General features: G+C 40.3%; 1 long non-coding RNA gene across 1 annotated transcript; it reads right to left on the bottom strand.

Annotated features, from left to right (window-relative positions):
* Window positions 1–13,291: 13,291 nt before the first annotated feature.
* Window positions 13,292–14,119, bottom strand: LOC137714197 (uncharacterized). Its single transcript, XR_011065407.1, has 3 exons — window positions 14,066–14,119; window positions 13,770–13,851; window positions 13,292–13,407 (listed from the first exon to the last, which is right to left on the bottom strand). It is a non-coding gene; the product is annotated as an uncharacterized lncRNA (long non-coding RNA).

Below are 14,119 nucleotides of genomic sequence, written 5' to 3'. Positions count from 1 at the left end.
AGCCGTGCACCTGCATCTTTTCAAGGATGAGGATCCTCTACTGGGTTTCGAGGTCGTAATCATTTCAATAGTGGTCGTGGATCTTCCAATCGACACTGCAACTCTCTTCACTCTCACCAATGGTCTAACTCTAATCAAGGGTCCCATTCTCACCACGAGTCCAACTCTCACCAAGGCTCCCACTCTCACCAAAATGATGGATTTCTCGACACAACTCCTTCCCAAGGTACTTTCACTACTAGACGCATTTAATGTTAAATATGTAGTCATTATGGCCATCCCATGCATTACACGATAACATCCACACATCCTAACCCTATTCCACCTACTTTCCCACTAAATCCGAACCCCCCCATCCCTCCCACTATATCATCCACACAACCTCATCTTCCCTATTCACCTATATTAAACAATCCTATTCTATCACCATTGCCCATCTCACCTGTACCCTCTATACCTGACCTTTCACCAATCCTATCCTCTACGAATGCAGTAGGTGTTGCTCCTGTCTCATCTTCCTCTCAAAGACACATTCAACCTATTCACTCCATGGTTACACGTTCAAAGGATGGCATTCAAAAACCCAATCCCAAATATGCGCTTGTTTCTGATGTGACTAATGAAATAGTTAAGCCCACTTGTTTTACACAAGCAAATAAGTACCTTAAATGGCGTATGGCAATGGCAGAAGAGTTCAATGCTCTGCAACGAACAGGAATGTGGTCCCTAGTTCCTTTTCATTCCGCCGTGAATGTTCTACCAAATAAATGGGTGTATCGTATTAAACGTAAATCTGACGGTTCTATTGAAAGATTTAAAGCACGTCTTGTTGCCAATGGTTTTCATCAACAAGAAGGAATCGATTACACCAAGACGTTAAGTCCTGTCGTCACTCATGCTACCATCAGACTTATTCTCTCCGTGGCTCTTCATTTTAACTGGCAAATTCACCAACTTGATGTTAAAAACGCGTTTCTCCATGGTTCTTTAACTAAGGAAGTATACGTGCGCCAACCTTCTGGCTTTGTCGATCCACAGTTTCCAACACATGTATGTCATCTTCGACGGTCCTTATACGGCTTAAAACAGGCCCCACGTGCCTAGTTTCAGTGCTTCTCTCAACATTTAGAAGAGCTCAGGTTTCATGTATCAATGGTAGATTCTTCACTATTCATTTTCTTCAATGGAACTACTGTCATTTATTTACTCATCTACGTTGATGACATTCTTTTCACAGGTAATAATGCATCCCACATCTCCACATTGATTCAACAATTGGGAAACAAATTTTCAATGAAGGACCTTGGGGCCTTGCATTATTTTTTGGGAATGGAAATTACGAGAACACCGACGGCCATGTATTTAACACAGTCAAAATATATCCTGGACCTACTCAAATGCACTAAAATGGCTGACCCCAAACCATTGTCTACTCCAGCCCTCTCTGGCCGCAAGCTTAGTCTGTATGAGGGTGAGCCCTTGGATGATGGAACAAATTTTTGAAGCGTTGTTGGGGCTCTCCAATACCTCTTATTCACACAGCCTGACATTGTTTTCGTTGTAAATCAAGTCTGTCAGTATATGCATTCACCCACAACTACACATTGGGCTGCAGTCAAGCGCATTCTTCGCTATTTGAAAGCCACTCATGATCGCGGTATAGTTTACAAACCCAGTTCGTTGTCCCTAACAACCTTTGCAGATGCTGACTATGCTGGTGACCTAGATGATCGTCACTCCATTGGTGGTCATTGCATTTTTCTATAGGATAACTTAATCTCTTGGAGTTCTAAAAAACAAAGAGGTGTGTCTCGCTCAAGTACAGAGGCTGAGTATTGACAAATGGCCTATACCTCCGCCATTTTGTCTTGGTTCTGACACATATTTCGTGATCTTCATCTTCCTCTCAATCCACCACGATTGTGGTGTGACAAAATCAGTGCATTGGCAGTAGCTTCCAATCCAGTCTATCAGGCTCGTATGCGTTATATGGAAGTTGATTATCATTATGTTAGAGAAAAAGTAATTTGCAATGAATTGGTTGTGGGATATGTTTCATCTGCTGACCAAATCGCAGATCTCTTAACCAAGGGTTTATCCACAGCTCATTTTAGTTTTCTCCTTTCCAAGCTTCCTGTTTGTCAACGCCCACTCAGCTTGCGGGGGCGTGATAAACCAACTATTCAAGATCTCTCTCCACGTCAGTAATGCATGGTAAAGGACTCTCCAAGTCAGCTACACAAGTTGGATACTCTTCAACCTCTTTAACAGATAAAAAGGAATTACAATCCTTCCTTATCTAAAACTCGTGTGTAACTTAGTTTTGAATTTCAAATGTAATAAGATGATATGTTTATACTGTAACCAACCTCATCTTGTAATCTCTATATAATGAAGTCCATACCTTACTCATAATTAATTGAGTTGAGTTTATGCAATCAATGTTTACAACCCTAGCTTAAATTCTTTCAATATCGAGCTCAGAACCAAGGGGATATATAGCTGGTGCTACTCACTCAGCCACGTAATATGTGGATATTTTTCCTTTGTGGCCAGCACTCCAGCATATGCTGTGCAATGTGCCAAATTAGTAACTACAATTTTGTTTTGACGTGGATGAGCCTATTGGCGAGAAAAATCTTAAGTGTAACTGAGGTATATACATTTTTTTTTTTGTCTCTTATCACATGACTAGGTCATGTGATATGAGAAATATGTAGAGAGAACAACCGGTTACATAGGAAAATCTTTTGTGAAGTGTTTGGGAGGTAGAAAAAATTTCAATCAGTTGTTGGTTACTATCAAATTTGGGACAGGCGGCTTGATAATTGGGTCTTGGAAATGTGGTCCACTTGCTATATATGATTGCATGGTTATGTTTGTCCAGTTACGGCCATGGTTTGGAACAATATAAAATGCATTGAGGGGCCAATATTCAAGCATTCCAGAGATTTGAAGAAACTGGAAAGATCAAGTGGTTGCAGTTGGATGGTGCATTTCTTTGTGCAAGCTAATTTCTAAACTGTTTATTTTTCTTTTTCTGGTCAGTATAAAAAATGAAAAATGGTTTGAAATCCAAATTTTTTGTGAATTCTTTTTTCCAATGTCATATAAATCATACCGTACGATGATCTACGAATTTAGGTTAGTTTGTTTTTAAAGAAGTTGTAGACATCGAAATTTCAGTAAAACAAATGTTCACCAATGCATTAAAGTTTTGACGTGTCAAGGCATACATGGCATACGCCACGTGTTGTACAAATTGTACACATGGCGTGTGACTCAACCAAAATAGGAAGAAATACCCTTGAAGGATTAAACAAGTTTTTCTTCTCATTTTGGGCAATGACAAGGCAAGTACATTTCAATCCATTGAGGATCAAAACAAGTTTTTCTTCTCATGTTGGGCAATGACAAGGCAAGCACACTTCAATCCATTACGGATCAAAGTAAGTTTTTCTCATTTGGGCAATGACAAAGCATACACATTTCAAGTTTAAAATGGTGTTAAGTGGGAAATTAGGCCATAAGTTAAACCACTTCAAGTTTAAAATGGTATTAAGTGGGAAATTAGGCCATAAGTTACACCACTTCAATTTCAATATTGCATTAAGTGGGAAAATTAGGCAATGGTGCTTGGAAAGGAAAAAAATATTTTGTGGTGGTGATTCATTCTCAAAGCCTATAAATAGGCTTCTCCATCAAGGTATCAAGCATCAAGGAATTCACAAATACATTTCTCTACTCCCAAATTGGAAGAGAATTCCCCAAATCCTTGAAGCTTTGAAACTCCAAAGCTCTCGAGCATCCAAATTCCCAAGAATTCCGAAGGATCAAGAAAGCACTCTTCGTTCTTCGTCAAATCCTCCTTCAAGATCAAGCCCCAACGGCCCTTGAAGAACTTCCACCAACTCAAGATCAAGCCCCGACGGCCCTTGAAGAAAGTGTTCATTGTTCATCAACTGTTCATCCTAAGATCAAGCCCCAACGGCCCTTTGGATCAACAACCTCAACAAACCCATACACCTATTCTTCAAGATCAAGCCCAACGCCCCTTGAAGATCCGTTCAACAACTGTTCATCCAAGATCAAGCCCCGACGGTCCTTGGATCAACAAACAAATCCACACATCTATTCTTCAAGATCAAGCCCAAAAGCCCTTGAAGAAAACCAACTGTTCATTCAAGATCAAGCCTCGACGGCCCTTGAAGAAAACCAACCGTTCTTCAAGATCAAGCCCAAAAGCCCTTGAAGATCCGCTCATCCATCAACATTCAAGATCAAGCCCCGAAGGCCCTTGAAGAAACTTACAACTGTTCATCCAAGATCAAGCCTCGACGGCCCTTGGATCAACAAATCTAGATCTTACGGAGATAGAATCAGAGGACCAAATTTAAGAGAGATCGTAACCCCAAAAATCATAAACACAAAAAATATTATTTTGTACACGTTATTCTGGTTTCTTGTTTCAAGGAATCTTTCGTGTTCACAAATTTGGCACGCTCGGTGGGACAATCTCTACCTCTCATCTCTGTCTCCGTTCAAGATATTTAAGCACAGTCCATGACTTCAAACAAAGAACAAGTCGTGACTATCGGCACTACCTCCATTGAAAAACAGCTGGTTCAGATGAAGGAAACAGTTGCAAGGCTGATAAAGACTGCAGAGGAGAAAAACTTGCAAACCGCCGGACTCATCAACCGTCTAGAGGCACAGCATGGCGTCAAAGTGAAACCAAGCTCTCTTCCAACTAAGAAGACCGAAGAAGGCTTTGACCCAAATGCCTACGAACTCATGTCAAAGGCTAGGCATGACTTTGCTTCTTCTTCAAATCTTGGAAATAAGGTTTCAAACACCGTCAACAACAAAGATCATGACCTCACCGAGACTCAAAAGAAGTTGAAGGAGCATGATTACAGAGTTGACAACAACAAAGCTGGACTTGGCTTCACACCAAATGCACTCGTGAAGATTTCAAGCAAAGCGAAAAACGCTAGCGCTCAACACATCAGCGTGAGCATTGAAAAAAATCAAGAGGAGCCTAAACCTCCTATTCGAGTGTCAGTCTTCGATAGGCTGAATCATTCAAAACCCAGAATTTCGGCACTTGATCGTATTGGTGGGCAAGACCGAACTTCCGTCTTCAAGAGGCTTAACGTGCCAACATCCCAAAGCTCTGTTTTTGAAAGGTTGTTAAAGCCTAAGAAACAAAGCAACACAGCTATCTCTCCTGTGCGACGATCAGCTTCGGAAAGATTTGAAGATAATGAGAAGCCTTTTGGAAAGAGGAAGACAACACCAAAGGAAGAAAAGCTCGATGGGTTAGCAGAAAAAGGCGACGTTCGAAGCTTGATTCCTTCAAGGATGAAGCGCCAAGCAATCCTAGAGGTCGACACAAAAGGACCACTGAAGGTAACGAGGCGCATCATCGTCCATACTGGCAAATCTTTATGCCAACAAACCCAAGAGAACGGCACTGAAGATGAAATCCCTAAGAAAGATGTCACTTCTGGCTCTTTCGACTCAAAGTCTTCACCTCGACTGTTGGGGGCATGTTCCAAGTCAAGTGAAATTGAAAGATGGACTCATGTCACTCCGAAGAAACTGCACGAGAAACATATGTCTTCTCCACAAGTGCACCAATCAGAAAGGAGGGAAAGCAGCTTTCGCCAACCTCCAAAGCAATGTGAAAATGTTGAAGATAAGAAAATTTCAACACAAAGATCGTTTATGCGGGATCTTTTCTTCCTCGAAGACTTATTCAAATTCTCGATCAAGGCTCCTTGCTATGAAGATTGTGAGGAATGCCTTTCGAAGATCGCTTCGAAGAAATTGGAGAAGCAGCAACCATCTTGTCCACAAGTTTATCAGTCGAAAATGGGGCAAAACAGCTCTTGTCAACCTCCAGAACAATGTGAAAGTGTTGGAGACAATGAAATTTCGACACAAAGATTGTCCATCCCCATCACAATGTGCGACCTCTTCCCAGAAGACTTCTTCAATTACTCGGTCAAGGCTCCTTCCTATGAAGATTGCGAGGAACGCCTCTCCCAGATCACTTGACAAATCAACAACAACAACCAAAGCTCCTCGTTCGCACGAGCCTAAAAGGCGACAACCAAAAGCTCCTCGTCCGCATGAGCATAAAAGGCGACAACCAACGCTCCTGGTTTGCACGAGCATAAAAGGCGACATCAATTGCTCCTCGTTCGCACGAGCCTAAAAGGCGACAACCAACGCTCCTCGTTCGCACGAGCCTAAAAGGCGACAACCAATGCTCCTCGTTCGCACGAGCCTAAAAGGCGACAACCAACGCTCCTCGTTCGCATGAGCATAAAAGGCAACAACCAAAGCTCCTCGTTCGCACGAGCCTAAAAGGCGACAACCAAAAGCTCCTTGTCTGCACGAGTTGAAACTGCAAACGACACCACAAGCTTCTCGTTCGCACGAGCCTAAAAGGCGACAACCAAAAGCTCCTTGTCTGCACGAGTTGAAACTGCAAACGACACCACAAGCTCCTCGTTCGCACGAGCCTAAAAGGTGACACCAAACGCTCCTTGCTTGCACGAGCTGAAACTGCAAACGGCACCAAAACGCTCATTGCCTGCACGAGCTGAAACTGCAAACGGCACCAAACACTCCTGGCCCGCAAGAGCATAAACTGTGTACGGCAAAATCATCAAAAAAAAAAAAAAAAAAAAAAAAATCATCACTCATTTGAACTACGTCATGACTTGATCCCTCCTCAACCAAGGGTACGTAGGCAACTTGAAACTTCAAAACTTCAAGTACAGTCACATCATCAAAAAAAAAAAAAAAAAAAAAAAAAAAAAAAAAAAAAGGAAATAACACATCTTGGTGATGTATATGTTTTATCTGTATTTAGCACAATACACTAAATAAGTAAAGCATGTTCATTGATCTCCGAGAAATTACAAGTGCGTACAAAAAAAAAAAAAAAAAAAAAAAAAAAGAGATGGAGCTTTCATAAAGGTTGTTCACGTGAAGCCCCACTACTTGGGAAAACTACAGAAGCGGGATGCATCAAAGAAGAGGCCTCAATACTTGGTGGAACGCTAGATGAGCCAGGAAAAAGGTGCCTCTGGAAAAAAGCAGCAAGCCTTTGACGGTCACTTTGACGGTCACTTTGAATTCGACCACTGGATTCTTGCAGCTCATCAAGCTTCCTCTTCATGCCCGTCGAATAGTTATTTGCAAGCACATGCAAACTTCTATTCTCGTGCTTAAGCTGTTTGATCTCTTGCTTAAGAGTTTCCACCTCCGCCATCAATGATTCCACTTGGCGGGATCGAGCAAGTAGGCGTTGGCCCATGTTGGACACAGAGCCTGCGCACTGAACACTGAGAGTTAGGGACTCTTGAACGGCCAACTCATCGGACCGTTCTGAAAGCAGCCTACTATCTTTTGGAGTGAGGAAGTTCCTAGCTACTATCGTAGCTGTTGTTGCGTCCTTCATCACAGAATCTTCACCTGTCAAAGGGCCATTAGAAGATAAGAAAGAAGGGCACCATACATTTACCTGACGCGGCGCACTCGGATCACTGCTGAGACTCAAATCTAAGCAAATGTTAGACGGGTTAGCCATTGTCAAAAGGTTAAAAGAGAAAGGTGGATGGAGTAAAATCAGAAAGGGCCGAAGACGATTTTCACAAACGGGCGATCTTCAAAGTGTGCATGTTGGAGGTAATCGATACCTCTATAAAAAGCCAAGGCGACACGACCACCGATTCAAAAAATCGGATTTTCCTGCGTGAAGTTCGGCGACGCTTTCGCGGCTTTTCAGATAACGCGTTCAACTTTGTCAAAAGATCTCTGACAAAGTTGAAAACACGTGAAGGTTATCATCCCAACTACGCGCCTTTGCCAACAAGCGTGGTGACAGAGCCGTACCCGTGACTACTTTTTCGAAGAGGCGCTCACTCAGAAATCGAAGAGACGTTTGTTAAAAAATCGAAGAGACGTTTGTCGACAAGGGTAAAAGAACATAACCACCACTTGCTATTGGGAAATCCCTATATATGTCGACCTTCATCTTTTATGGCAAGGCAGACCTGAAAAAAAAAAAAAATGCCCAACTCTTCCTCACCTCTGAGGGCGCACTCCCAGCAAAGCCTTTCGAAATACTCAATTTTTTCTTCTTCCCCAAAGAAGATACCGGATGCCTGGAGTACAGATGACCCAGGAGGAAACGGTAGATTGAAGTATGTGGAGACAAGCACAACAAATACATGTGCTGATCCATTCGCCGCTTCTTCAAAAGCAAAGGTATCTCATATCATCAAGGTCGAAAGCAAAGGTATCTCATATCATGCTTTTTCCTTGTCTTTTCCTTTGTCCTTGTTCTTACTCGCATGGCAAAGTGAAAGAGAGCAATCAGCCGGCACTTAGAGTCAGTCTTCCGATCTGGAACCGACTACCTGGAACCTTTGCCTGGTTGCTTACCTAGCGTTGCTCGAGTAGTCATCTTCAACGGTTGATACACTGCCAGAGAAGGGACAAGGAAACTTCAAACTTTCCAATTCGTATTCAATACGAATTGGAAAGATTGAACAAAGAAACAGGTCAGCACCTCCACCTCGTACTTGCCTGCCATATCCTGAAACCGCTCGTAGACCTTCGGGGGAGACCAAAATTTCCTGCTGCCCAGTTCAAGAGTAGCACAAAGGAAAATCAACGATTGGAGGAAACCAGAAAATCTTCCAGTCGAACTCAAGATCAAGCCTCGATGGCCCTTGAAGAAATATCCTGCTGCCCAGTTCAAGAGTAGCACAAAGGAAAATCAACGATTGGAGGAAACCAGAAAATCTTCCAGTCGAACTCAAGATCAAGCCTCGATGGCCCTTGAAAAAAGAATCCTGCTGCTCAGTTCAAGAGTAGCACAAAGGAAAATCAACGAACGGAGGAGACCAGAAGAATCCTCCAGCCTAGTTCAAGATCAAGCCTCAATGGCCCTTGAAGAAATCACAAGTCCGATTCAAAATCAAGTGTTCACCACCCTTGAATCAAATTCAACTCCAGATAAAAGGAGTAAGTTCAGACCTTCGGGGGAGACCAAAAGAATCCTCCAGCCTAGTTCAAGACTAAGCCTGTGGAAAATCAACGATTGGAGGAAACCAGAAAATCTTCTAGTCGAACTCAAGATCAAGCCTCAATGGCCCTTGAAGAAATTTCCAGCCCAATTCAAGATCAAGCCTCGACGGCCCTTGGGTTGACATCTACATTAAGGGACTTCAAAACGCATCTTCTACACGTGACAAGCACATGTCTACGACGCGCCTTGAAGTGGGGGCATTTGTAGACATCGAAATTTCAGTAAAACAAATGTTCACCAATGCATTAAAGTTTTGACGTGTCAAGGCATACATGGCATACGCCACGTGTTGTACAAATTGTACACATGGCGTGTGACTCAACCAAAATAGGAAGAAATACCCTTGAAGGATTAAACAAGTTTTTCTTCTCATTTTGGGCAATGACAAGGCAAGTACATTTCAATCCATTGAGGATCAAAACAAGTTTTTCTTCTCATGTTGGGCAATGACAAGGCAAGCACACTTCAATCCATTACGGATCAAAGTAAGTTTTTCTCATTTGGGCAATGACAAAGCATACACATTTCAAGTTTAAAATGGTGTTAAGTGGGAAATTAGGCCATAAGTTAAACCACTTCAAGTTTAAAATGGTATTAAGTGGGAAATTAGGCCATAAGTTACACCACTTCAATTTCAATATTGCATTAAGTGGGAAAATTAGGCAATGGTGCTTGGAAAGGAAAAAAATATTTTGTGGTGGTGATTCATTCTCAAAGCCTATAAATAGGCTTCTCCATCAAGGTATCAAGCATCAAGGAATTCACAAATACATTTCTCTACTCCCAAATTGGAAGAGAATTCCCCAAATCCTTGAAGCTTTGAAACTCCAAAGCTCTCGAGCATCCAAATTCCCAAGAATTCCGAAGGATCAAGAAAGCACTCTTCGTTCTTCGTCAAATCCTCCTTCAAGATCAAGCCCCAACGGCCCTTGAAGAACTTCCACCAACTCAAGATCAAGCCCCGACGGCCCTTGAAGAAAGTGTTCATTGTTCATCAACTGTTCATCCTAAGATCAAGCCCCAACGGCCCTTTGGATCAACAACCTCAACAAACCCATACACCCATTCTTCAAGATCAAGCCCAACGCCCCTTGAAGATCCGTTCAACAACTGTTCATCCAAGATCAAGCCCCGACGGTCCTTGGATCAACAAACAAATCCACACATCTATTCTTCAAGATCAAGCCCAAAAGCCCTTGAAGAAAACCAACTGTTCATTCAAGATCAAGCCTCGACGGCCCTTGAAGAAAACCAACCGTTCTTCAAGATCAAGCCCAAAAGCCCTTGAAGATCCGCTCATCCATCAACATTCAAGATCAAGCCCCGAAGGCCCTTGAAGAAACTTACAACTGTTCATCCAAGATCAAGCCTCGACGGCCCTTGGATCAACAAATCTAGATCTTACGGAGATAGAATCAGAGGACCAAATTTAAGAGAGATCGTAACCCCAAAAATCATAAACACAAAAAATATTATTTTGTACACGTTATTCTGGTTTCTTGTTTCAAGGAATCTTTCGTGTTCACAGAAGTATCTACTACATTTATCTTGTCACCAATCATCATATATAGTGAACCACTATGCACACGATAGAATGGAACAGTTTTACAGATTTCCAAAATTCATGGAGAGGTTATTTGTGTTTTGACAGAATAAAATATAAGTAATGAAACCTAAATTTTTGAACATCCCACTCAATTGATTCTCTCCTTTTGGCTGGGGAAAACCCACTTGTCTAAACCAATTGGTAGAGCTACAACATCAACACGGCAGTTGAAAGAGTTTTATCATAAGAAATCTCGATATAATTAGAAGTGAAACCACATAATATAAGTCATATGAAACTTTATTAGTTTTTAGACGCTGTGAATTCTTGTATTTTTGAATCGTAATCAATACGAGTTTCCTTTGTATATGTTAATGTTAACCTAACTAGGGCTAGAAAATGAGAACTAGCTCTGCCTTTTATCTTCAGAATCAAGGCCCAGCCTTAAGTCATGAACCATTTTGGATCACGGAAGTTGTTGGATTAGGCCCTTGCTCAGTTTTATTTGGTTCACCCATATCCATGGACCAATTTATTATGTTTATTTTTTTTGTCAAAAAACTATTATGTATTTATTTAAGGTCTAATCCCTTTGAAGTTGGCTCTGATTTGGATGTTTTAAAATAATAAAACACATGACAGAGTTTTGAATGCTCAAGAGAGCGCTCGATTTGCAAGCGAGAGGTACAGGGTTTGATCTCCTGCATCTCCATAATATTTTTATTTTTCTTTAACCACATGCCCAATGTGTTGGCAACGATGGGAGTGCTTTGATAACGTCTATCAAGGATGCACCTAGATATCCTGCACCGGCGTTCCAGGTTCGCATTTCTCATCTGTCCTCAATATTATTTTGATATATTTTAATATAAATGATATTCTATATTAATCGATATTATTATTAAGAAAACCCTTCTTATCAACTTTTTTTTTTCCCTTTTTTTTCTTATTTTGTTCTCACTTTTGATACACATTATTGACAAAAAGAACGGCAAAATAGTAATTTTGTACCTTTTGACAAAATAACAATTATATTCCTATTTTTTCTATTTTACCATTTTTTTTTTTAGATAATGACAATCATATTTTTCCAATTTTGCCATCACTTTTGATACACAATATTTTCATAAGGAGGACAAAACAGTAATTATGTAATATTAAAATAAAATATGCACTTATTAAGAAAAATTGTTCACACACACAAAGTATATGCTCTCTGCTAGTTTAGATTATGAGAAGATTGAATATTTGAATTCAGAATACATTAATTTGAAGAGAAAGACTTTAATCACCTACCAATTGTTAATAATTTTAATTTTAATTTTTATAAAAGTGATATTAAAAAAGAGAAATTAAACCCCTAACTTTATATGCAACGATAAATATTCTTTAAGTTTATGCATAATACGCTATTTAAAACAATTATCTTTGTAAGTACTTACATTCAATGATTGTCACCCTAATCATTGATATACTCAATGGTACCTTCATCTTTATTTAATCATATTTTAACCTTAAAGCAAGACTGCTAAAATATCTCGTACCAAAGTGGAAATAGTTTAGAGAAAATATTACATGACATGTATACTTTCTGGTACACCTAAAAGCAATGTCAACTTTTGAAGCTTTTACAAATGGTGGATCACTTTCAAAGTGTCAACTTTTGTCGAAAGCTAAAGCTTGATGTATGTTAAACATTCGAATTTCAAAGCCTATATTTTATGACACATGTAATGTTATGTTTATGTTGTTACATTTTGAATTTAGACTAGCTCATAATACATGTAACATCACATTTGAAATGTTACGTTATTAGACTTTGAATTTGAACTATGTATTTAAAAAAGAAACCATTTAATTATTCGTAAATCTAACAAAGATTTGGACATTAAAAAATGTTACCATGAGAAGGATTTTGGTTAGAGTAATTTTATCTGTTGTGGCTAGTCACACTCGGCTAATAGCCGTTCGCAAAATAGTGAAGGATAAATACTAGCAACTTGGTTTTGTTGTGGATGAACAGGCAACATTCCAAAGGCCATCACAGGCATCCTTGCAAGTATCCCTAACAGGATCATTGACGTCGAAGGTGGACAACTACGGTGCCAATGTGATGGTGGCGCTGTACGAGAACGGGCTGATTACCGACTGCCCCAAGGGAGAGAACCAAGGACGTGTACTGTCCAATGACTTCGTCGTCCGACGACTTGAAAAGCTCTGCACTGTCAAAGACATTGCTGCAAAGAAGACCATTTCTGGAACCATAAACTTCTCCTTGTGGGACGGTTACAATCCAGCCAAATGTGGCATGGCCCTCTTTGTTCAGAACCCTTCCCATCAAATTTTTGGTTTGCAGGACTTCCAGCTGCCGGACAATTGATACGGCTATACGTTTCTGCTGGCCGGACGGCCGGCCGGTATTGGAGGACGATTATGTACAGGATGTGTTCATAGTGGGGTTACTGATTTCTTTTTCTTTTTTCAGTTTGTGTTTTTCCTTGGTTGTTGGGATTTGACATTTAGAATATGGGAGAGAAATTTGCATTCAGAATTATAACTATTATTTTCGCATAAAATACAAAATGCGCTATGACCATGAACATTAAGTCGGCGAAAGAGCACTATATTACCAGCTCAGGCACATAATCGATCCCTGCGTTCACCTTGAGACTCATAATCTTGAACTTAACCTTGGTCTTCTGATCCAAATGTTTCTCATTGTTCTCGGGCTGCTCCACAAACCTAAACACTGTCCATCATCAAATCCAAAGTCAATAAAAAAATTTACAACAATGATTAAGTACAAAGATTTTTCTTTTTTCTTTTTTCTTTTTTTTTTTTTTTTTTTTTTTTTTGGGTTGAGCGATAATGTTAGTAGGTTAGAAATTAATTGTTGGGAAGGGAAGTCAGTGGGGATCAAACCCGCACCAAGATGCATAAGCCTGAATGTTTTCCGCCACTGTGATAAAGCGTCATTTGCAAAAAGCGTTCGCGCACAATGTGCGGGCATATACTAGTTTTTATCAAAAGTAAGTAAATTATCCACCAATGGAACAGCCAATTCATAAAGATTTGTTATTTGTAGCAACAGAGCAAGTGCAAGGGCATTACCGGTCGCAATTAAGCTTTCTCCCGGAGCAAGTATTCCTCCCGGAGGACGCATATAGCAACTTTTTGGCGCAGTAGTTTGAAACTAAACCAGCAAATACAAAACCAATTTAAAGAGTCAATGAAGCTAAATAAAAAATAATCACAGAGAAAAAAAAAATTAACAATTAAATAAATAACTGCAGCATAACCCACATAAGAAATAAATAAATAAATGCCTTCTAAATTTTTGCTTAAAATACAAGTAATTATAACAACATAACTCTTAAGGTTGATGTCAGAGAGGAATTAGAAAATACCTTAAAAGCTACATGTGACCTGCTTCTGTTCTTCAATCGGATCGCACTTTTCAC

This window comes from Pyrus communis, chromosome 14 (assembly GCF_963583255.1).
Source record: "Pyrus communis chromosome 14, drPyrComm1.1, whole genome shotgun sequence".
Taxonomy (NCBI): Eukaryota; Viridiplantae; Streptophyta; class Magnoliopsida; order Rosales; family Rosaceae; genus Pyrus; species Pyrus communis.
This window is presented reverse-complemented; position numbering and strand designations above follow the sequence as displayed.